The sequence below is a fragment of the Macrotis lagotis genome, chromosome 6, assembly GCF_037893015.1.
Source record: "Macrotis lagotis isolate mMagLag1 chromosome 6, bilby.v1.9.chrom.fasta, whole genome shotgun sequence".
Lineage (NCBI taxonomy): Eukaryota > Metazoa > Chordata > Mammalia > Peramelemorphia > Peramelidae > Macrotis > Macrotis lagotis.
In genome coordinates, this window is record NC_133663.1 from 204,396,719 (window position 1) to 204,421,008 (window position 24,290).

At 33.9% G+C, this 24,290-nt stretch overlaps 1 long non-coding RNA gene across 1 annotated transcript in view; it reads left to right on the plus strand.

The window, feature by feature from the left end:
* Positions 1-24,290, plus strand: part of LOC141491985 (uncharacterized) — a 188,514-nt gene that overhangs the window by 52,012 nt on the left and 112,212 nt on the right. Inside the window, exon 2 of the long non-coding RNA XR_012469825.1 lies at positions 12,104-12,355. This is a non-coding gene — a long non-coding RNA (uncharacterized LOC141491985). The remainder of the gene's footprint in view (positions 1-12,103; positions 12,356-24,290) is intronic.

The following is a 24,290-nucleotide window of genomic DNA, read 5'->3' on the forward strand; positions in this document are numbered from 1 at the left end:
ACTGTCTTCTGGTTCCAGATCTTCTTCTTACTAGCCTTGTGAATGTCACTAAGTCACTTGATGTTCTATGGGAAATTTTATTATATTGTTTGAACTTAACCCTTCATGACTACAAAACCAGACCTCTTAGAGACCAGATTTGTTTTTTTTTTTAACTCAGGACCTAGGTTATGCTGACCAGAAACACAACTAAATCCAAAGACTGATGCAAAGAATATAAGTAGCTTTCTTGCACTATAAATCTTGAGCAACCCATATCTTATCTGGTAACTGCCTCCATGCTGGCCAATCCAGTGTTGTTTCTTTGTTCCTTTACCGGACAACTATATAATGGGTAATTTATATACTCTCAGAAGGGATAGCCTTTTTTGGCTCTTCTCTCCCTAGACAACTTAATATACTTTCTAAATATTTTCAACTTGGTATTTAAGGAACAGTTAATTCCAATACTGAATAAATGATTCAAAAAACTAGATAAAGAAGGAATCCTGTTAAATTTGACCATCTCAGTAATAATAATAATAATAATAATAATAATAATAATAATAATGATAATAATAACAAAAACCTTATGATTATCCAGATATTAAAAGAGTTTTTGATAAAATCTAACTCATCAGTAACATTAGGAAACACAAGAATCAATGCAGCTTTTCTTAAAATAAGTAGTATCTATCTAAAATCAAGAACTTATCAGTAATGAGGATACACTTGAAACTTTCCCAATAAGATCAGGAATGAAGGATTTCTATTATTTCTAGATGTATGTTCTACTATTATCCAAACATCAAAAAAGAAGTGCTAGCTACAACACTAAGACATGAAAAAAGAAACTGAAGAAATAAAAAACAGAAATTGAGGAAACAAAACTCATTCTTTGCAGATAATATAATTGTACACTTAGAGAATCATAGAAAACTTTAGAAACATTATTATTAGTGTCAACATTTGATAGTTTAGGAGCTCAATTAAAGTAAAAATGAAGTCAAGGTGGTTGTTGAAGTATCAAGTCCCATGAAATAAGTGGAATTCAAGATTATATTATGTGATATAGAACCCTAGAAAATCAATTAAAAAACTAGTTGATACAATGAACAACTTTAGCAAAGTTCCGGGATATCATAACCTACATAGATCATTAGAATTACTACCAAGAAAACTCAGCAGGAAAAGAGAAAGAGAAATTCCACTTAAAATAACTGCAGATAATATAAAATAATTTTGAGTCTACCTGTCAAGTGAGAAACACAAGAATTATATGAACACATTGTAAAATACTTTTCACACAAATATAGATCTAAACAATTGTAGAAATGTTAATCATTCAAAGACAGGCTGAGCTAATATAATAAAAATGACAATTCCATGTAAATAATTTACTTATTTAGTATTATAAAAAATTAACAAATAATTATTTTAGAGCATTAGAAAATAGTAACAAAGGTCAAGAATATCAAAGTAATCAATTTACAAACAGGTTAAGGAAGAAAGTCTAACAGTTCTAGATTTCAAACTATATTGCAAAGAGGAAGTCATCAAAACAATCTGGTACTGGATAAGAAATAGAGTGGGGATCAGCAGAATGATTAGCTACACAATGCACAGTAGTAAATGTTCATGGTAATATAATGCTTGATAAATCCCTAAATGCAAGCTTTTGGAACAAGAAATCAAAATTTGATAAAAGTTGCTGGGAAAACTGGAAGACAGTTGGACAGAAAGTAGGTATAAATTAGTTTCTCACATTGTACACCAAGAAACAGTAAAAAAGGATAAATGCTTAGATATACATATTGATAACCAAATAAATCAGGGAAATATGGAAAAATATATCAGATCAATGGGGTGTTTTCTATTTCTCTTTTATAAGGAGTTTATGATCAAACAAGAGATAGAGAGAGGACTACAGGAAGTAAAATCAACAATTTTGACTACATGAAATTAAAAAAACTTTTGCACAAACAAAATGCATGCAACCAAGATTAGAAGGAAAATATGAAACTGAGAAAATTTTTTATATCAGATTTTCCTGAACAAGGCTTCGTTTCTTAAACATATGTTGAACTAAGTCAAATTTATAAAAATCAGAACCATTTTTTGTTTGATAAGTAGTCAATAGATATGAACAGACAATTTCCAGAAGAAATAAAAGCTATCAATAGTAACATGAAAAAAATGCCTTAAATCACCAATGAGTAGAAAAATGCAAATTAAAACAACTGATTTACCACCTCATAACAATCAGATTGTCTCATGTGACAAAAAATGAAAATGACAAATATAGGAGGAGATGCAAAAATTGGGACAGTAATGAATTGTTGGTGGAGTTGTGAACCAGTCCAACCTTTCAATTGGAAAATAGTTTGGAACTATATCAAAGGATATAAAACTGCATACTCTTTGACCTAGAAGTATGACTACTAGATCTATTTCCCAGAGATCAAAAAAAAGTGAGAAAGAATTATTTGTACAAAAATATTAATAGTAGGTCTTTTAGTAGTGACAAAAAAATGAGAAATTGAGGGGTGCTCATCCATTAATGAATGGCTTAGCAAGCTGTAGAATATGAATTTTATGGGATAATATTATGCTAATAAGAAGTGATGAGCAAGATCCTTTCAGAAAAACTTGGGAAGATACATAAACTCATGCATCATTAAGTGAGCAGAAACAGAATACTATAGGAAACAAAAGTAAAATTGTAAAGATAATAAAGACAATGATCCAAAGTAATGCCAAAGGACTCATGATGAGAAATTCTATCAACCTTCAGAAAGATAAATTATGAAGTTTGAATGTAGATTGAAACAAACTTAGTTAAATGTTTTTCTTATTTTCTTTCTTTTCTTTTGTAATATGGCTAATATGTAAATGTGTTTTTTTTACTTTACTTGTATAATTGATATCAGATTATTTGCCTTTTCAAGGAAGGACTAGTAGGAAGAGGGAAAGTGAGACTTTGCAATTCAAAACTTTAAAGAAATGATTGCTAATTGTTTACATGTAATTAAAAAATATTTAGCAAAAATAAAAAAGAAGTAAATTATTTTAGTTTTGGGTTTTGTTCTTTTGTTAACATTCCTGATCCCTAAGTTATAAAATGGTGGTGATGATATCTGCCCAGATTTCCTCATAAATTACTGTGAGGAAGAAATAATATAATAAATGTCTAAAATACCACAAAACATAAGGTATTATTCCATTCATTTAAATTATATATGCTGCCATCACTGCCATCAGAAAGCATCAATGAACACTCAATTGCAAATGGTACCACTCAAGACTCTGCAAAGCATGAATTAAATGGAAACACAATGCCTTTAACAGTCATCTTTGGGAAACAAATGAAAGAGGATTTTCAGCTACTCTTCAAGGACCTTATGCTAGAGCTCTATTTTTTCTTCTCCCTTCCAATTTTTCTTTGAATGACTTTGAAGTTATTAAGCATATTTTCTTGACATTTGTGTTCTGGTTTTTAAAAGGTAGTTTAATTCTCCTGAGTGAGCTCAAGGCATAGTATTTTTCACATTTGAGCAAGAAAAATGTAATTATGTAAACTCAGTGGAAAAGCAACTTCCAAAATAAAATATTTAAGTTGTTTTATAGAAGCTTAACTTTGAAAGTACTTTAACCCTCTGGGAAAAAGGCAAGTGTTATGCTAGGATTAAGATAATTCAATTAATGTGGGAGAAAAATGTTCTAAAAAAAGTTTTCTCTGGCCAGAAAATGGCTGCAGTTCACAGTGAATACATTTGATTTTTCCTTTTGTATTTATTTTTCCTTAACATTTTAGTGAAGTTCTTTTATTTTTCTAGCCTCACTATCTATAAAGATAAGCATAGAATTTTTATATAGATTTGTAGGAAAGACAGGACATAGCAGTATTCAAAAGTTGATGAAATTTTGTATTATGTCTATTAAAAATAAATTAATTTTTGGTAACTTATTCCAAGTACTCTAAATATTGTGCAAGGATGGATTCATATGCTACAAGTAGAGAACTTAATTTTGCATGCATTCAATGAAGATATTATTGTCTTTGTGTCTCTTTATCTTATAAAATGACAATTGTTTTCTTCTTAAAATCTCTAACAATCTTTTTCTTTTCCTTTTTATTCTTTTAGTACTAATGTCTGGGCATTCATTGGCATTTTGCTCACATGTTCTTGATAAGGAAGGAAAGTGATTATCAGGGACTTCTTAAATAAAATTTCCTTATATTTTTTTCATGTATATGTATGCTCATTTATGAAAATTGGTAAAGAATCCAGAATAATTATATTAATTTAAATGAACCTTATATAAATAGATTTTTTATTGCTATTGTTGTTCTAGGAGATAATCGAAATTAATGTATACTTGTTTTTATTGGTATATATGCAATACTTTCTCTTTTCTTCTTCCCATTCCTTTATCCTTGTCTCCCCTGACCTTTTATCAATCAATTACTTTCTGTCCTAGTCTACTTTCTTTCTCAGTTTCCTGTGAGAAGTACTAAGATTTATGGATTAGATCAGTCAAGCTCTTTTCAAGTTTGAAGAGATTATAAACACATAACCCCAAGCTTGAAGAGAATTTTAATCTTGCCATCAAATTTTATTTGAGAAAATCTTACAATAATACATTTCTATGAATAACTGAGAATTATTAAAATATCATAGCAGAAGTGATGTGTGAGATGATAATTTGGTAGACAATGACCATTTAGCATGTGACTCACTAAACTAAATTCAATTTAATGAAGAAGTATTTGTTAGATCATAAGGGTAAATTACTAAAAGGGCTTATTTTATAAATTGGTATCTACTGATCAATTAATCTTTGTTTAACCACTAGATACTACTGTACATAACTAATCTTTCCATATTTAGCAAGAAGGAACAGAAGCCAGTTGAGTCTCTTGCTCCCTCCAGTCGTTATTATACTTTCCCCCAGGAGATGGCAAACCATTGCTCAAAAGAATAAACATCATTCTTAGCCCTGGGACTCTACAAAAGCAGATGGCAAGGAAGACTTGATCTGCTGGTTATAGTTGGTGGATAGCTATTCCCACTGATAGAAAGACTGGGAAGAAGAGTCAGAGCAAGACTCTAATGCCAGCACCCTCTTAGTTCAGGTTTGCTGAGGGTACAAAAACCAGACTCTTGCAACTAACTAACGTTCAACAAAGGAGGTTTACTTTGCCCTAACCCTACAAAAATATATATGGATAGAATGACTCTTAGCATTTCTGGATGTGGGCTCTCTGGTCTTCATTAGTCATCAGGATATGGTACCTAAATCTGAGAGGTCAAACTAAATGGGCCTTGGACCTTTTGTGCTCCCCCCACCACCAGAAGGGTAAATCAGGGAAAATGGGATTGTTGGGAATTTGGGGCCCAAGGAAGTTGCTCTTATCCTACCAAATCTCCCACTTCCTGGATGTCTACACAATTTCTTCAGTTTAGGGAGTGTGATTAATACAAATTTACCCAATCTCTTCCCTTAATTGACTGTAGTTCACAATGAGCCCTATTCAGATGACCTTGATATAATGGATTCTGTTTCCACAAGAGCAGCTACAATATGCTTATATGTATACTGTATTTGACTCTTTTACATAGAATAAATAAAAGCAATAAACCAATGCATGATAAAACATTCATTGCTCAGCTCCATGCCCTCATCAGCCTCTCTTAGACACAGGAGCCTCCAAGAGCTTATATAGGACACTCCAAACCCAGGATTTCCAGAAAAGGCAAAGTTCAATTGGCTTATTACTGACTTCCTTCTCCCACCTGTAACTCTTCTTACAAACTAGCAAAGGAGTATAAAAATTCTAGCCGAGTTCCTAATTGACTCATACCATCCAGCAAGTTTATTAAGTACAGACTGAGGAATTCTGGATCTTAGTCTTAGTTCCTCCTCAATGCCCTGAATAGTCTAGGGAATGGTGTTATTCTGTTTGATCATAGGAGTTGCTTTTCTTCCAAGATTTCTGTCACTAATAGGAACTTCAATCTGCATCTTACAAGATGGGATGCATGAAATAGATTCAATGGAAGCTCCTTCAAGGAGACTTCTATCACAACTATTTCCCTTGCCCTCTCTTATTTTGAGTCCTTCAGTTCATTTCCAGTGTTTGAGAGGTATATCACATCCATCTAAATTCAATGATCTTGTTCTCTACTGTGGTATATCTCATATTCTTGTGACATACTCAGGATCCTGTCATCTCTGCTTGAACACTCTATCATTTTCCACTGGATAGCCAAAGCCTGGCCACTATATTTGAATTCATTAAGGGAATTCAAATGAAAATGATGGAAACTGAGGTAAACAACTTAAGTGTCTTGCCAAATGTCACACAGCTAATAAGTGTCTGAATACAGATTTGAACTCAGGTCCTCCTGACTTCAGGGTTTGTATTCTATCCACTGTGCCTCTTTCTTTCTTTCTTTCTTTCTTTCTTTCTTTCTTTCTTTCTTTCTTTCTTTCTTTCTTTCTTTCTGTCTTTCTGTCTTTCTGTCTTTCTGTCTTTCTGTCTTTCTGTCTTTCTGTCTTTCTGTCTTTCTGTCTTTCTTTCTGTCTTTCTTTCTGTCTTTCTTTTTTTCTTCCTTCCTTGCTTCCTTCCTTTCTTTCATCCCTTCTTTCTTCCTTATTTTATGACTTTAATTTTCTAAGTATTTTTGACCTTCTTTTGCTAGCTAGATAAATTTTATTGATAGAGCTGCTTTTAATATTTAAAATATTTTTTAGAGAGACAGTTAAAGGGAGAAATAGTGTTTGGATATCATAATAAACAGGACCAGTTTTTGATTTCTACTCCCCAAACTATCAAACTTTCTCTTGGATTTAGCCTGAGTCAAATTGACTTATGGTTATAATTTATTGATTTTGAGGATTAACTTCCCCCAAACTTTATCAAGGTTCTGCTTCCTTTGCTCTAGGTTAAAATGAGTTAAAAAAAACCATTTTTACTGTCCAAAGCCTTACTGAATATGATTTGATTCATTCATCTGTTCCTAGTTCCATCAGCATACTGTTTTCTAAAGTGGAATTGAGGGTGGTGTCTAGGATGTAGACACTGACTAATGGGAGTCAAAGACTGTGGCAAGACCTAGCCAAATCCCCAAGTTCCAAAGGTGGCAGCCAGAGGAAGCGGGAGGACTTCTTTTTCAAGTAGTCCTTTTCTTCCCATTTCAAAACCTATACTCAACAACATACAAGTCCATACTTTTACTATCTGTATCTTATACCTATACACTTACATGAATATTCATATTCTAATAATTTGTCAGAATGAAGGAAAGAAAAGGAAGAAACAATTCTTTCTTACCTTCCTACATTTTTTACATTGTCAATATTCATAAATTATTTATTTTTCATAACCTTCATTAACATTCAATTTTCTAGGCCAATACTCAATCCTGAAATTTTGCACATTAAAGTTTTCAAAGGTAAAAACTTGGTAATCATCTAACTCAGTCTCCATGATTTGTTTGTCCCACAGTGTTTCATCCATGCAATGATTAGTCTGCCTCCTCACCCTTCCCTCACCCCCTTTTAATCTCCAGTTTTTATAGATGTGACTTAAATCCTTTTTTTTTTTTAGTTTTTTCCAAGGTAATGGGGTTAAGTGGCTTGCCCAAGGTCACACAGCTAGGTAATTATATAGTGTCTGAGACCGGATTTGAACCCAAGTACTCCTGACTACAGGGCCGGTGCTTTATCCACTGCACCACCTAGCTGTCTGCTTAAATCTTGTATGTAAAATCAGCATCATCATAAGCTGTAGTCAATTTGATCATTTAGTAGGGGAAATATAAGACATTTAATAATTACCTAGCTGTGTGGCCTTGGGCAAGTCACTTAACCCCATTTGCCTTGCAAAAACCTAAAAAAACCCCAAAACTTTCAATGTATATATTTTTATCAACACATTTTATCCTCACAACAACCAATGACATAAATATTATTCTTATGCTTATTTTATAGATGATGAAACTGAGGCTCAGAGAGGGTAAGTAAGCTTTTTTGAGAGTAGGGAGTGCCTCCCTTTTCTATTTTTTATTCCCAGCACTTAGCACATGGTAAGCAAATAATAAATTCCTTCTATTTCCCTTCTCTCCCTACCCTTTCCTCCCATCATCTACCTTCCCTTCCTTTCCCTCCTTTCCCTTCTCTCCTTTCCTTTCTTTTTCTAGAGAGGGACAGCTAACATGGATACAACCTGGATACTTGTGACTAGTGCTGCTTAAAATAAGTGCATTTGAATTTATGGATAAAAATCCTATCAAATGATTATTGCTTTTATTAACCATTCACTATAGTCATTCACAGATCACATGTAACATATCTAACCTTCCCTTCCATAATAAATCTGCTAAAACAGTTCTCCTTAAGTTTGTTTCCTCCTAAAATGCCCTATCAGTAAAAGCAAAGTATGCTCTCAGAAAATATTGTGTATTTCCCAAGGTCTAGTAAAATATTTTATACAGTAATAAAAAGTACATATAGTTTTGCTCCTTTTCTACCCTCTCCAAGGTGGTTCACCATAAATTTCAAGTCCCTAAAATCTCTAATAAAACTGTCACAGGGCACCCATAATGTGTAGCAATATCACAACTGTATTCTCACCAGAAAAATGTACACTAGGTTCATTCAATTAGTACAGCTATTCTGAGTTTTGAAATAAAATGAATTTTACATCCTGCATTTAGGAGTCACAAGTACTAAATATGATTTGTAAACTCAGGATTATTGCAAAGTCAAACACTCCTAGTTGAGAAAATGCACACAGCTTGAAGTTTTCAATAGAGGTTAAACTGAAGATAGCAGTTTAAAATGGTTATTGAAGTCTGGTTAAGTCTCTATTGAAAAATGTAAGCCAAGAAATTCCTACAAACCAACAATGGAAAAGTAAATGAAAGAAAGAATCTATAATTTGTTTATATCAGTTTTTAATCAGTTCTCTTAAACTGAAATTTATACATTTTGTTTTCAGTGTGCTACAAAATCCATAAACCAGCAGGTAATCATCTTCCTTTTAATTAAAAAAAAATCTTCAGAGAGAAAATTTTTCAGTTCTAGGGATGGGTTCTAATTTTCTGTGTACCTTGAGAAAACTGATTCTAGCTAAGAATGAAGATGTTGTTATGTGTTATGAAACCATAGGTTACTTAAAATTCTTGAAGAAAGGGTCTCCATGGAGACTCATCTTACTGAAAGGAAGATCCCCTCCCCTATTAATCTCAGCCATGACCCATATTTGTAATTCTGGTCTACACCCAGTGATTTTGATATTGGCAATCTTTGTTTCCTAGTTTCCCTTCTCAGTTATTCATCTGACTGCTTTCCTTGTAACAAGAGCCATATCTATGATACCTGTACTGCCTCTTTGGTACAGTTTCCTTCCCTTTTCAATGCAGTTCATCAAATTTGCATTTTTTTCTGTGACTCTTTTAATTTTGGGGAGTCCAAACTTGTTCTTCCCCAACTGGTTATTTTCTTTCCTTTAAATGACTCCTGGTTTATCAGGTTAGAGATTTTGCTGGTTTCTCTAATTACAAGACAACAGGTTAAACACATACCTCTAGATAATTCTAAAGCTAACAGAAACATGTGTATAGGCTGGACTTGAGAGTTACAAATTTGAGGTTTGAATTCAGGTTCCAACATGAACAAGTTATCTCTATAACTTTGAAATATTTACTTCAAAAATAATTTACATTTATGTAGAATTTGGGGGTTTACAAAATGCTTCCCTTACATAGGATTGTGTAAGGATAACCAAATTGAGATTCAGATAAGTTAAGGATTCATCTCCAAAACTAGGAAGAAAAGTAAATATTTCTGATCCCATATCTGGGGCTAAGATAAAATCATGAAGTCTAGCTAGCAACAAATTAATTTGAAAGTTTCAGAGATATGGGGGCCTTTATGGGCTCCATGTGACATGGAAGTCAAAACTAATGAAATTTCAAGTTGAATTTTCTTCCAAAAGGAAGAAAAATATTGAAAATAAGGAAAATGGTAGTATCACTGTACTGTGTCCTGGTCTAACCATATCTGAAATCCTGTTTTTGTTTGCTTGTTTTGTTTTTAAGTGAAGGATGTTCATCAGCAGAGAGTATCCAGAGGAGGGCAGAGGAGGTGAAAGGTTTCAAAATTATTCCACATGAAGAGCAGTTGAAGGAACAGATATTTATCCTGAAGGAAAAAAAGACTTAAGGGAGATCAAGAGACCCAGTATATTTGTAAGGTGGTTACTTGGAAGAAAGAATGACTTCTGTTTTTGTAAATTTCTTTCCAAGGGAAGAAAGGCAGATATAGACAAATAATAAGGAGAAACTTTGTAACATTTAGAAATAATCAAAAATGAATTGGTGCCAGTTGGATGATCATTTTCTGGAAATTTGGAAGGGAGTGATGCCAAAGACTTCTTAGGTTTGTCTGAATTTCCTTGTAACTCTGAGAATAAAGTATAGCATTTATAATAACTAGCTTTTAAATAATGCTTTGTAGTTTACAAAGTACTTTACAAACATTGTCATTTTATCTTCACAACAATTGAATTGTATAATTGAAAGAAATTCTAAATTTTCAACAGAAGTTTGTGAAAAAAAATGAAGTTTCTCCTAATTCAAATTCATAAACTCTCAGAAATCTATGCTTCCCTTAGAGGTCCAAGGATCTTAGGTTAAGGGCTACTAGATCTAAACTTATCTGAAGTGAGAATATACATTGAATTGGACTCTTTTCCTATTTGCTCTTACTCATGTGTAACTCTCTTCTAGGAATGGTTATTCAGAAATGTGGTATATTCCTGGAACTATAGTTAAGGTCTTAACCTTAATTTAGAGGTAAAAGCCAACATAGAATAGCAACACTGATGAACAATGAAATTCTTCCGTTCTGTCTAAACAGTAACAGAACTACTGGCAAGCCATTTTGCTGGTGTTGAGATACAAAGGCAAAAAGGAAATAGTCCCTACCCTCAGGACAACTTGAATCTTATTATTGGAATACAGAATTTGCAATATTTAAATACAAGTGGATTTGAGAAGAAAGAGAACACTGCAAAACTGTGAGATTGAGAAATATTCTCAACTTTCTTAAGAACTGCCATCCGCCCTCATTAAAAGTTAGTTTTAAAGAATAGTGTCAAAAGATAATATTTGATTCTTAAAGATTCACTCATTGTTTAAAGGACTCCCTGTTTCCTTTTCTTCTCTGCTTTCTTCCTTCATTGTGCCAATGTTTCTTCAGAAACTCATGATCATGTTGTAATTTTTGCTTCTGGGTTTGCCATGACCAAACAATTCATCACGATGTAACTAATGATGTGCTTTTACCATATTTAAATCATTTTGTCCTTAGAAAAATAGAATGTCTGTCATTCTTAAAAAGCCCTTCCAGCATGATTAAATATTATAATCCTTATAGTCTATTGTTATAAGCTTTCAGAACCTGACATACTCTTCATATTGTGATGAGAAATTTTTTAGGACTATATGAACGGTGTGATATGACAATCAAAAAAAGTTAATATAATCATAGGGTTCCTTAAAAGAGATTATAGTATACATAATTTGTGAGGCTATAGTTTTGTTATATTCTTTTTTTGGTGAAATTGAATATGATATAATAATATAAGTGTGTGGAGTCACATTTTAGAAGAAATAGTAAACTAGAAAGCATCCAGAAATGGAAGACCAGAATGGAAAGGGATCAAGAAAGAAACCATGTATATGAGAATTCATCAAAAGAACAAGGCTTAAGCAGAATAAGATAAGTTTTCAGGAGATACATGATAGCAGTCTTCAAATATTTAAAGGATTCTATGTAGAAAAGGGACCAGATATTTCCAGAAAATGGTACTGAGACCAATGTGATAAAGATACAAAGAGGAGGATTCTGATTCATTACACAGCAAACTTTATATCAATTAATTGTCAATATAAATATGTCATTATTTGGGGAAACTAATAATTAACACTATCTAATAATAGCTATGTCTATAGTAATGCTTACTGTTGCTGAACTACCCTTTCATAATTTCATTAGGAGTTGTACTTTTCCATTTCTAAGTCTTTAATTTCTAATCCTATCATGTTTGTAGTACAGTGATATAACACAGACTCCACCCTGCCTGCAATCCTGACTTCAAGTTTGCCATATCTCTAACTCCAGTTACCATGGGGATCACTTCTAGCCACTGAAACTGAGGAGGACAAATGCTACAGAACAGAAATCAACACCATCAGTCCCATTTCTGAGAGTCATGAACAAAAGAAGGGAAGAAGGGAAGGATTATCAATTCATGACATCTTTATTCTTTCTAACTAGATTCCTCGCCCTTTGGACACAGAAGGTAAGGATTAGTGAAAAGAATTCAACAGTGAGTGAGATGAGCAGAACCCGAAGAACATTGTACACCATAATAGCAACATGGCAACATGGGGTTGATGATCAACCTTAATGGACTTGTGCATTCCATTAGTGCAATAATCAGGGACAATTTTAAGGTATCTGAGATGGAGAATACCATCTGTATCCAGAGAAAGAACTGTGGAGTTTAAACAAAGACTATTACTTTCAATTTTTTCTACCAAAAAAGTTGTCTTATATACTATATATTTTTTATTATCTCTAATATTTTATTTTTTCTCAAGGATATGATTTTTCCTCTCAACATTTCTATTTTGATCAATGTATATTATGGAAACAATGCAAAGATTATCAGACTGCCTTCTGTGGTGTGGGGTGGGGAAGGGAGGGTGGAAGAAAAATTGTAAAATTCAAAGCATTACAAAAAATGATAGAAACTACTATTGTATATAATTGAAAAAATAAAATATTTATATAAAAAAGAATGCAGTGGTAAAGAATGCAAGCAGTTCCACCTTGCCATTTTTTAAAGGCTACATCTAGGGCAGTTAGGTGGAGCAGTGAATAAAGAGCACTGACCCTGGAGTCAGGAGGATCTGAGTTGAAATGTGACTTCAGACATTTAATAATTACCTAGCTGTGTAACCTTGGACAAGTCACTTAACCCTAGTTCCTTGCCAAAAAATACCCAAACAACCAAAAAAATTATTAACCATATTTGCTAGAGTGAAAAAAAATTGAACTTTTGAGAAAGATTTTTTAAAAAGTTTTTCTTCATAGAAATAGATTCTCTGCTCCTTCTTAAGTCAAGCCAACGAAGTTTCCTTTTGTTATTTGATGAGGGAGGAAACCATTTTGTATGCTTTTGCTCTCTGATGTTATTTCTCTAGATCCAGATTAGTAGGAATAAGGAATCTTTGTGAAATGGTTGTATACCTTTGAATTCATACTACTTGAAGTTATAATTCTGTAAAATATAGCAATTGACATTGTGAATTCATACAACGTGATCATTTCACTGGATTAATTATTCATATAAGTGTGGCTTAGTGATATTGGTCTAATGGAGGAAAGATTTGACATTATACTATGAGACAGAAAAGATTATTTAGAATATTGGGGTTTTGTACATTTATTATAAAAGGAGTCTTCAGGGAAAGAAGTGGAAGTAAAGACATCTGGAAGATTTTCATAATGTAAAGCTTTGCTTATCTACTCCTGGATGGACAGATTTAATTTCCGAACTCTTTAATTACGAGAGGGAATAGCTTTTGCTCATCATTCTATACAGTTTTTGAGGATGGGAAGAGACTAAGACTTTACAAATAATACTCCAATGTGGATGAATCTTCCACATGTTGAAAGTAAAAATTGTTTTAAGTGGAGAATGCAAGCATACCTAAGAGACTAATTTGTGCACATGTACATTAAACTTAAGCCCCTCTTGTCCATGTTGTAGTGTGAATCAGAGAACATTTTTCCTGTTGTTGCATCTGGATCTGCGTGCTATGATAGTTCACTGACCTGACTTTTGTGTAGGGAAGGAATATTAAAAATCCCAATTTACTGCAAACATTTAGGGTTGCAGTGGGGCTTGAGATTAGGACATGTGGAGTAAGTTTTCCCCTTATTTCTAATTCCCCTCTCTTTTTGAGCCTGCCAAATTTCCCTCCTGGGCTGACTTGGGAATTCGGACATGCTTTTGTGAAAAATACTGTATTGATTGACAGTTTTGAGTCTGAGTTGTTGTAAGTGAATTTTTCAGATGTACGAATATAGATTTGCTGAGATCTATAAGACTCAATCAGACAATGATTTAAAAATATAGGTGTGAGGGGAAAGAGCAGAACTCACAGGTGAATCATGCCCTTAATGAGTAGATGGTATTGTCATGAAGCAATCTCTCATACATAGGAAGGATGGGCTTTGAATATCCATTTCTGACTCTTGAAAATTGAGTCGTCAAGTTATTGGGAATTGACACATATTCTGGGAAGACATTAGAAGCCCTCTCATTTGGTATTTTAGTAAGCTAGAGACTGAAAAATTCAGGATCACTGAAGAATGAGAATATCTAAGCTTGTTTCTACAACAAAAGCAAAAGGAGAATGGATCCAAATATAGCTGATCCTGGGAAGGCTAGGTGGTGCAGTGGATAGAGCACTGACCCTGGAGTCAGGAATACCTGAGTACAAATCTGGCCTCAGACGATTAATTACCTAGCTGTGTGGCCTTGGACAAGCCACTTAACCCCACTGCCTTGCAACACCCCCCCCCCCAAAAAAAATATATATATATATAAAACTGATCCCAGACTATGCCTAGGAGGTAACCTTGTTCCTGCTCTTATGGTAGTGTTCTAGCATGAGAGGACCTAGAAAGTTTAATCTGGTTGTTAGACTGTCCTCTGGGAATATAAAAAGAAACCAGGACATTGAGTCTGGATGGCCTTCAAAAGCAAACGAACAAAAATTGCTTTTAACACTTATAGCCATACTATTAAGTCATTCTAGAATTAATTACCAATAAATTTTAATTTCTGCTCTAAGATTATAATGGAATTATACTTTCCAAGTAGTTGAACTTCCTTGAAGATAGAATTTTCTATGAAATATTGCCAAAAGTTTTACCCCGTCTCAACCTCATTTCATCCCAGTCAGACTTTACTTTCTGAATTTATAATTGTGTCTACTATTGACTAAGATCCCTTTTTTCAGGGAAATTTTCTTTTTTTTACCTTTTCCTTCTTTCCTTCCTTCTTTCCTTCCTTCCTTCATTCCTTTTTCTCTCTCTCTTCTCTTTTCCTTTCTTCTTTTCCTTTCTTTTTTTTTGTGGGAAGGTAAGGGTATGTGGCTGGAATGAGAGGTACAAGCTCTATTCAAAGAAATATTTCCTTGCCAGAATATCCACAAATCAGAAAATGTCACATCACTTAGGAATTTCTTGATGAGTTAGTCCCAAGAGATTCCTGAGTCCATGGAACTCTTTCATGTTCAGTCTACTAAGCTATAAATGACTTGCATAAATTTATTCCATTTCTTTTGATTTTCATTTGCAATTGCGTGCATTTTATATAGTTAGCAAATAGGTTCCATGACGCCTAACATAGAATATGGGCCTTTATAGCATGCATTCTTGTAAAGGAACAGTTTCCAGATGGCCTTGCATGTTCTGTTTTGCTAAAATGTTGTCTTTCCTTATGTGGGATGAGGAAGAATCCTTTCTAAAAGAAAGGAGGGGAAAGAATATAATAACTGCTTTGTTTTTTGGATTATATACTTGCAAGATTTTCCCCTTATCCTCCCCCCGCAACATGCAGATCAATTTCAACCTTATCTGCTACAAGAGGAAAAGAAGATAGAAATTCTCTTTCCCAAGGAGGAATAAAAAGGAAGTGGTTGTTTAGAAATATAACGGTGCTTTAAATTTTCTTTTGAAAAGCCTCGAAAGAAATGTGTGTAAAAACATCTGGAAGAATTCAATAAATATGAGGCCTTGTTTGTTTGCTACACTGGATGACTTTCATTTTGAATTGACTAATCACAATATGAATATGATTCATTAGCCAAATTATCCCACATTGATAGAGAAAGAAAGGTATAGTATTTTTTGCTGGAGAAATTTTAAAAAATCATTCTTTGCTCTTCCCCCTTCATCCCTAAATCTAAACTTTGTTTTTACTTGTTTTTACTTATAATGCTATATTCATTTAAAACTATTTTATTATGGAGAGTTAAATAGGTGGGAGAAGATGGCAGGGAAAGTGAAGGAACAGGGACAATGATAATACTGCCTTTAATGAAGAAATGGATTAAAATTTTTACTGCTTGGCACCTCTGGATAGAACTAAGACTAATCAGTAAACATTTCAATGAGACAAATTTAGGCTCCACATGAAGAATAATTGCTACCATTCAGAGATATTCCAAAGTAGAATGGGCTAGTTAATGAGCTTTTGGACATAGTCTTGCTTTACAGTAATAAGGGAAATACAGCAGGCACATAAATAAGTAAAATAAAAAATAGAATTTGATAAGGATATAAAGTTTGTAAGATATGAGAATTTGTAGCAAAGAGATCCTTTCTAGGTAGAATAAAATTATTCTTGTCTTTCTTTTCCATTTCTATTCTTAGCACTTAACATATTCCTTTGCACTTAAGGAATGCTTTAATTTTATAAATCCCACCAATAGTTTCTTGCTGAAACACTTCGACAGTTACAGACTGGACTATAGGCAGAATTACCTTATGGCATGTGAGAATTCACTGAAACAGTTTTGGCAAATGGAAAGTTATCTTAATTTTATTACTGTTGAAATCAGATATAAATAACTAAAAATGTCTAGTTTGGGGCAGCTAGGTGGTGCAGTGGATAGAGCAGCAGCCCTGGAGTCAAGAGTACCTGAATTCAAATCTGACCTCAGACACTTAATAATTACCTAGCTGTGTGGCCTTGAGCAAGCCACTTAACCCCATTTGCCTTGAAAAACCCTAAAAAGAACCAAAACCAAACCAAAAAAAATCTAGTCTTAAGAAGAACTAAAATAGTGATAACTATGATCTCTGGATATGGAGACAATATTTAGTTTCCTATAAATTACATGTTCTTGTGAGATCCAAGTCCATACGTGGTTAAATTATTTCCTTTCTCTTCCTGAATCAATTAAACTCATATTTATGTAGTTATTTTAAACTTATGGAAAAACTGAGTCATGTGTCTTTCATAGGGTGTCCATCAACCCTCCAATACATGAGACACCAGTTTCAAGCTGACTGTCCTGTAAGAGAGCACTCATTGCAGTTATTAGTCAAAACCACTGGGGGTCAGACTTTTCTTCAACAAGTGCAGAAGAAGTCTACCACAGACATCCAGTTTGAGAACAGCCTTTACATTTCATCTCTTTGCAGTGTTTTTCATCTGGGGGATAGAAGAATCTCCTTGGACACTTAGAAAGCAACATACACACTTCACATAATTTGAATTTTTTTGCTACAGCCTTGACAGTGTAGCTCTCTAAGGACTTCTGGTTAGAGTTGAACTGTTCTTTTCTCTTAGAAGCTCTGCTATTCCTCTGTCTTGTGTCAATTCAAAACCTTCATCTATTTTAATATATAGGAATAAGTTGACAATAACAGAAGCGAACATACATATATATTCCTGAAGCCCTTATGAATGGGGATTGACAGCTGATGCTTGGTTTGCCATAGGATACAACTAAGAGAATGACTAAAAGTACAGTAGTAACTCTATGACAATCAACACATTTACTAATTGTCACTTCCTATTGTGTTGCCTATTGTAGAGCTCTTTGCACTGAACTCATTCATTGAGGTCTAGAGAATGCTACCATGTCAAACAGATCTCCTACAGAGCTGATCTTAAAAATGAGAAGACTGTTCCAATGCAGTGGAATCTCCTATAAAACAATGGCCAAAGATTAGTGGTATATTTTTTACCATATTTTTTTAATAAGGAGGGAAGACTAGAAGAGAATGATGTAAGTTTCTCTGAGAGTGATTTGAGAATATTATTTAGTTAATACTTGTTCAAGGTATGTGCCTTCCTCTATTAAAAAACAAAACAAATGAAAAAAGTATATATATTGAACACAGATAAGGAATATACTTTGCTTACTGACCAGAAAATTCTCCTTATTGTGAGACAGTTTGATGGTATAATGCAGGGGCAATGAACTGTTTGTTTTTTTTTTTTGCCAGTGGCCATTTGGATATTTATAACACCATTTGCAAACTATAAAAAATTACCAACTTAAAAATAAACCCGCTATATTTGGTCAAACATTTAATTAATACACTCCTAAAAAAGCTCTTATATTTATTGAATTTTGAGTCCCACCTGTAGTTGCCTTGGCAGTGCTAGATGAAATGATTTTGCCAGCTACATACAGCCCACAAACCAGACATTCCCTTTCCTGGTATAATGGATATCAAGTTTGATTTGAATCAGTATGAATGAAAAAATTCAACCCCTCTAACACATACTGTCTAAAACATGGCTCTTGACCTGGGATCTGCCAATTAAAAACTGTTTTGATAAATATTTCAATTTGATTGATTTTCTTTGTAATGATAAGTACTTTATTTTATATATTTTATGGATCCACCTTTCTTCATTTTGCTAAGACCTTGAGTTGGGGAGGGGCTGGTTCACAGGGGTTTGGGATCGCTAGAGGCTTTACTCGCTGAGTGCAATTTCTCTGGCTGGCCAGTAGGAGGTGCTGGTTGCTTTCTTTGGAGTGTCTGTGACCTTGACTGAGGCCTTCTCCCTTAGCTTGAAGGGAAGGGTTGAAGCTATTGAATCCTTTTGCCTTCAATCAATGGTGGGCTTTACCCTGGGGTGAGGTCATCCCTCTCCCTGTTGTCAGCTGGGGTGGTTTTTCTGTTCACATACCTGTGCCTGGGGTAGAAGTAATCTGTAATTGTGTTTGTTCGGGGAAGAGGCTTCAGCAGCAACAGAGGCGTGGACTGGGAGTTCCTCAGACCAGAGGAGCCCAGGGATGGTGTCCACAGCTCTCCTGCACTGGAACTCTTTCCCCAGCCCTGTGGGCAAGCTCCAGAGGGTCAGCACCAACACCAGTGCCTCTGCTCCCTAGTTGACTCAAGCCCCTGCAGTCTAGCCCCACTGCTGTCTCTCGGGCCCTCAGGCTCCCTGGCTCCAATTCAGCCGCTAATCTAGCTGATCCGGGACTGATCAGCCCTCTGCACCAGGACTCATCTGCTGGGAATCACCCAAGACAAATCCTGAGGTAGATGTTCTTTCTCCTGGCTTTTCTTTCTGGGTTTTGTGGGTTGGATTTCTGTTAAGAGGTTTGTTTCCTGTGATAGATGGGGAAAGATCAGGAGACTTTAGAACTGTGCCTGTCTTCTCTCCTATCTTGGCCAGAAGTCTATTTTATATATTTTTAGAACATTATTTTGAGAAGGGATAGACTTTCTAGATTGTCAAAAGGGTCCTTGACACAAGATGCCAGGCAAGTCACTCTAGCTCTGATAAAACACAGGTGACTCTTGAAAGCTACTTTATAAAGTTGGCGAGCAATTGCTGTTATTTATTGATTGATAGGAGTTTCTTCATAATTTAACTTCATAGACTGAAATCACAGATCTTAAACAACAGAAAAGTTCAACTTGTTATTCTTATATGTGAAGGAGTTGAATCTCAGAGAAGTTATGTTTCAAGAAAGATTACATAACTAGGAAGAGTCAGGTATTAGATCCCAAGTCTAGCCCTGGTAGCCAGATTTAGAAGTTGGTGATATGCTGATATATCTATATCTATATCTATAACATCTGTATCTGTATCTGTTCTGTATCTGTATCTGTATCTGTATCTATCATCTCTATCTCTATCTCTATCATCTCTATCTCTATCTCTATCTCTATCTCTCTCTATCTAATCTATATCTACATCTACATCTATATCTATCTACCTATACCTATATCTTTGATTATCTATCTATCTATCTATGTATCTAACTAACTTTTTAACCTTAGAAAACCTTAGCAGAAAATTAATGGAGAAGCTAAGAAGGAAAAATTTTAGAGACTGGACTCCAAATCAAATATTTTTCCATTGCAAAAAGCAGAAATTGCTTGTAGGATATTTTTCATCTACGGAACTTTAAAAAGACAAATTTTAAAAACATATTTTTATTTAAAAAGGAAAGAAAATTCAGTTCTATGTGGTGGAAAAAGGGGAAGATATTTGTTTCTATGCCTGGAATTATGTTTCAGTCAAAGCTAAGTCCTATGTAACTGAAAAAGTAGATGGATTGACTTCAGTCACCTTATTTTTCCTCTTTCCTTGCTTCTTCCTTTTTCTGAGTCCCTTTAGAGCATTCCCTTTCTGGTCCCACATATACACATTTTTCTTGCCATTAATTAACTGCCAACTATCCCTTTAGGAATTACCTGATGAAAACTTAGATATTTGCATATTAATAGTCCTGTATACTTTTCCTGAGTGACTGCCATATGCAAAACACTGTCCTGGTGCTTTAAGAGATACAAAGAGGCTTTCTAAATCTTTATGTTATGAAGTCACTGATCTCATTGAACATCTTTTTTCTTACTGTAGGAGAGGGATATAGACTAGTGAGCATGATACTTAGACATAAAAGAAATCGAGTTTTTGAACTAGGATTTATTTTAAAAGGTTATTTCTTCTCCTCACCATGTAATGGAAATTGATGCATGCCTAAATCTCCTAAAATCACATCATTTCTGTTGGAGACAATTGAAATCTCTTCTTGGGAAACAGGAGAGCTAGCATATATGTGCACATTCTGGGTTGCCTATAATGTACTTGGGAGCAGATTTTTTTCCATTGGCTTCTTAGCCAAAACTAGCTGTATCCTTAACATTATTGGTTTTAAGCATGGTTGTTTTCTTTTCGAGCATTCAAATATATGAAGTGACAAAATTTGGTAAGGGAGAAAAGGAGATGAGGGTTTTTGTTCACTTAACTTTGAGAAATAAGCTTGTTCTTTTCAGATCTTGGTGGTAATGGAGGGGAGTTTCCAATTTGGAAACTAGCTATAAGCATCCTTGGAAGCTTGGCTGTTGTAGCTTGTCAAGTGAAGAAATTCTGAGAAGCAGTGACTCTGGATTCTAGCCCAGTGAGGCTTTTAACTTGAACTTGGTGGAGATTAATGTTATGTAAATTCTAAATTAACTGATGAATCTAATCCCTGTCTACGATCTCAGGTGATATGGAAGAAGAAGGGTAAGGATTATACCACTTAGGTGTTGGGAAAATGTATGCTTTTTCTTGCTTTACATTTGAAGTAAATATTCCTTTCTTGAAAAAAATAAATGTATTGTTAAATGGTTAAATGGAACTGACATGCTACTCATTAATTCCTAAAATGGGTGAAGACAATTGATGGGAGCTCACACTATCAGAACAAAAGAAAAACACCTCTCACAGCCACCCCCTTCAACCACCCCTAAAGTACTTTAGAACAAAGGATAGTATTGGGCTGAAGGGGGAAAAACAGTAATAGACCTGCCCTTTAGAGTGAGGTTGAGAAAACTCATATTATACACAGAATCAATCACAGAATTGAAAGGTCAAAGGAACATCATGGGACTCATAGTTCAACCTACACAGCAAAACAATTCTGACTTTAATTTACCTTTAAAATAGTAAAAAGAAAGAGTTTGAGAAGATAACTGAAATCCTCAGTTACTTGTGTTTGAAGGTCTCCCAGAACAGGAACTCACTATCTTTAGAGATTGCCCATTCCACTTTTGGACACTCTTGATTATTAGGAAAGTTTTCCTGTCATCTAATCTAATTTTGCCTTGTTACAGCTTTCATCTACTGTTTCAGATGCTGCCCTTGAGGATTAAACTGATCAATTCTAATTCACCATACAATTGATAAACTTTCAAGTCCTTTAGAGGTTAAGACTTCCTTCTCTTCTATAAAACTTTAAAAAAAAAGGAAAACAAGTTTTGTTGTTCTTCCCTTCCCTTGCTCTCTATTTTTCATGTTGAGATTAATGAGAACTCGGAACTGTGTAATTTATTTATAAAACCTTGGACAGGCTTGCCCCTCAGGTTATTCTGAGTTATGGCAGTACTAACACTATTTTTTACAGGACTTCAATATGCTCTTATATTTATTCTGTATTATCTGATGATTATTCTATCAACTAAACATTTCTTTTAAAAATTCAAGATGATTGGTGAGTTCCCATGTATACATATATGTCTCAAGACAACTTTAATTTCCTTCTTGAAAAAATAGTTTCTTTTTTTCCTTTCTTTCAGTATTTCATTTTTAAGCATCTTCTATTCCTCTTTGACATTTCCCCATAGAATTTAGTTCATTGATGCCTATCTAGCCAATCTTTAACCTTTTTGAAACTTCTAGGATTACATGTTAGATTTTGCTTGAATTTTCTCTCTATCACAAAATATAGGAGGAAGATGGATAAATTAGACAGGTGGATAGATAGATAGATAGATAGATAGATAGATAGATAGATAGATAGATAGATAGATAGATAAACCGATAAGGTTTTTATTAAGCCTCTGTGTTAAATGCTAGGAATATAAATAAAAACTGCCTTCAAGAAGCTTACATTAAAATGGGAGAAAACTTTAAATAAAAGGGATCTGGGAAAAGCACATATGGTGGCTACAGATATCTAAGAAGTATTGTGAAATCCTAGTCCTATGCAAGATAAAGTCAAAGTTATTCTATCAAACCCCAGAATTTTTCAAGGGCCTAGTGTTGTTTTTTTAATGGGGAGGGAGTGGAGATGAAAGTGGAATAATGTAGAGGGAGCATTGGTTTGAAAATGTTAGGAAAATAGGAGTGTTTTTTTTATTTGTTTGTTTGTTTGTTTTTCCCAAGGATATCATCTTTTTCAACCCACAATCCAGTTCTCTGTTAGGGAGAACTAGATCCAGAACAAAATTTCCTCTTTTTGCTTTTTCCACCTTTTAAGAATGAAATCATCATTATATAAAGTTAAGAAGTTAGTTTTGGCAGACAGTTGTAGAAGATAATTGAATTCCCTATTCATTACTATATCATCAGCAGCACAGTAAATGGCACATAGAAGGTAATTAATAAGTACTTGTTGATTTAATGAATGATCAATATTATGCCTTTGAGAGAGACTTGTGATCTGTTTCTCAAGTGATTCATTTATTACCTATTTCTATTTAGATGATCTATGATATAGTCTTGATAGCAAAATCATTTCTGTTTCTCCTTTCTTTTATTTTCATGTTTAGTTGTTGAATCATGTCTGACTCTTCATGATCCCATGTGGGTTTTCTTGGCAAATATACTAGAATGATTTATCAATTCTTTTTCCAGTGAAAAAGTCACACAGTTAAGTGGCTGAGGTGTTTGAAGTAGGATTTGAACTCAGGTTTTCTTGATTCCAGGCCTATTGCTCTATCCACTCATCCATCTAGTTGTTTCCTACTTTCACCTAATTAAAAACACTATCAATAATAATAACTAATGAAATAGCTGGCATTTAATAGCACTTTGAAGTTTGCAAAGTTATTTACAAATAAAATCTTATCTGATTCTCATAAAAAATAACCTGTAAGGTAGGTGTTATTATTAGTCCTCTTTATAGAAATAGATAGAAAATAGGCAAGTGTTACACAAATATTGTCTTAATTAAAATTTGAAATCAGGTCTTTTTTACTCTAGATCTAGGGTTCTATCTATTTCATTGCCTAACTGCCTCAAATTCTCTTTACTTTGCTTTGTTCCTCTGGATCCTGAATTTCCTCATTTAAGTAGACTTTTTTTAAGTATAAAATATTATTCTATCATCTCTTTACTTATACTCTTTCTTCTGAATGATGTATAGGATTTCAGAGCCAGGAGTTTTATTTCACTTAGTCAAATTTGCCTCCTGGTATTGAGATCCTTATATCCTCTTCCTTATTGATTACTTTTGGAAAAGATGCTTTTGTTTAAGGATTTTATTACTTGTGTTTTCTTGGATTTTATACCTTTCTCTACCTTTCTTTTCTTTTTCCTTTCTTTTTTTATTTTTGGTCATTACTAGTGGATATGCATAATAAATTTAAGAACATAGGAAAAGAAGGAGGAAGGTAATGAGCTCAAATTCATCTGTATTTCAATCAAAAAGAATTGAGGGAGTGAAATACACTTTATCCTATGAGATATTATTATTTTGGACATGATGGATTGGGGTCAAAGGTTAAATAAAAATTTTAAGGATTTTCATACTCTATAAGAGAAGATTTTTGAGATCTTTTATTCAACAGCAAACGGAGGCAGTCAAAGGATTAGAATTAATCCTAACCAAGAGTTCTCTGCCTGGCTCTTGTCTGCCTGCTTTTAGTTATATGGGATTGGCAGTCATATAGTATCTATCATGGAATGACTTTGT